This window comes from Suricata suricatta, chromosome 6 (assembly GCF_006229205.1).
Source record: "Suricata suricatta isolate VVHF042 chromosome 6, meerkat_22Aug2017_6uvM2_HiC, whole genome shotgun sequence".
NCBI classification, from domain to species: domain Eukaryota; kingdom Metazoa; phylum Chordata; class Mammalia; order Carnivora; family Herpestidae; genus Suricata; species Suricata suricatta.
Window position 1 is genome coordinate 52,568,305 of NC_043705.1, and position 1,565 is coordinate 52,569,869.

Sequence of the window (1,565 nt, forward strand, 5' to 3'; positions counted from 1 at the left end):
TGGTTAAGTTTCACAATGGGGTTGAATCTCTGTTTTGCCTTCTAATAAGACTACTCTCTGAAATTTATTGTCAATAGTCTGTCTCCATTTTCAAACCAGTTCACATATTATTTCAGTTGATACACACATGCGCGTGTGAGGGAGCCAGCATAAGCATCCAAGTTCACTTTAAAGACCAGGAAAACCAAGGCTCATAGAGACAAAGTGACTTAGTTTGTCACAGTCACACACACGAACAAATGGTAAGTATCTTCTGCGGAACTTAGCTCTGTCTAACTGTGACTTATTTTGAAGAACAGAGGTTTGGTCACAATTGTTTTCTGAAGAATGAAGTAATGTGGAGGTGAGTGTGGAGGGAAAACAAAAAAGGAAGAAAAATGAGCTCCAGGGAGAAAGAAAGGGAGCATAGTGATATCACTTGGCAGTCAGCATCATACGCTTCAAAACAAGCAAAGTGCATTTCACATGTAGAACACAGACATTTTAGAAAATATTTAAATATTTTGGTCTCACAAATAGTCTCATACTGGCTTTGATTATTATATCTTTATGTAGATTCTGAGGCTGACATTGAAACATATGACCAGGAAGGAATTTTTACATGAGCTCTGTGATTTCCGAAGAGATGTAAAAATGTTACAGCCTGTTCTCAGGACTGTGCTCCTTTCTCATTTCAACTCCAGCACAACACAGTTACATTGAAATAGATGTGTATTTGATCCGTTGTGGTAGTTTTCTAAGGAGCAGGTTTTACACAATACCATTAGTGAACATTCTTGCTATGTGCTTAAGAAAATTAACTTTTTTCTCACTGTATCTAAGCTGAGAAGACTTCAGTAGACTTAGAGGTTTTATCATTTTAACTTTGGATTCTACCCGGATAGTTATTGGAGTCGTAAGCAAGAATTTTAAATGACCATAATAGTTAATTTAGAAAGCTGACATATTTTACACAACCTTTTCAAGAAAATTCAGTGGCTCTTAGCTTAATGGTTCCATAATACAAAATTATACTAATTTCACTGTAAAAAAAAAACCCTACATATAATGATAATTTATGAGCTAGAAGACTGAGGTTCAATGTTTGGGAGTGTGACATTTGGAACTACTAACCAAGTTCCTATTTTTCATCAGTAAGTGTGTTTTAAAGATAATTGAACTAAAAAGGGAGACTATTCATGAAATCATTGTGTAACATGATGCAAAAGTCCTACAAATCCCTTTGTTTCTCTTCAGGCACCATCTGTCCCAATCCCCCCCTCCCCGCCCCCAACCTCCCCAACATTCATACACTATAAGTGCCCCACCGACAGAGTTTTGGGATTCTGAATTGAAAAAGTGAGGCACTAATAGGTAAATTATGCTTTGGCAAGCCGGAAACTGGACAATTCTTTGAGCTTTCCTGAGGTAGTGATTTCTCCTTCTAATATATATATTTTTTTAATGTTTAGTTTTTATTTTTGAGAGAGAGAAGGGTGGGGGAAAGAGAGAGAATGGGAAACAGAGGATCTGAGGTGGGCTCTGCACTAACAGCAGTAAGCCTAATGCGGGGCTCAAACGCACAA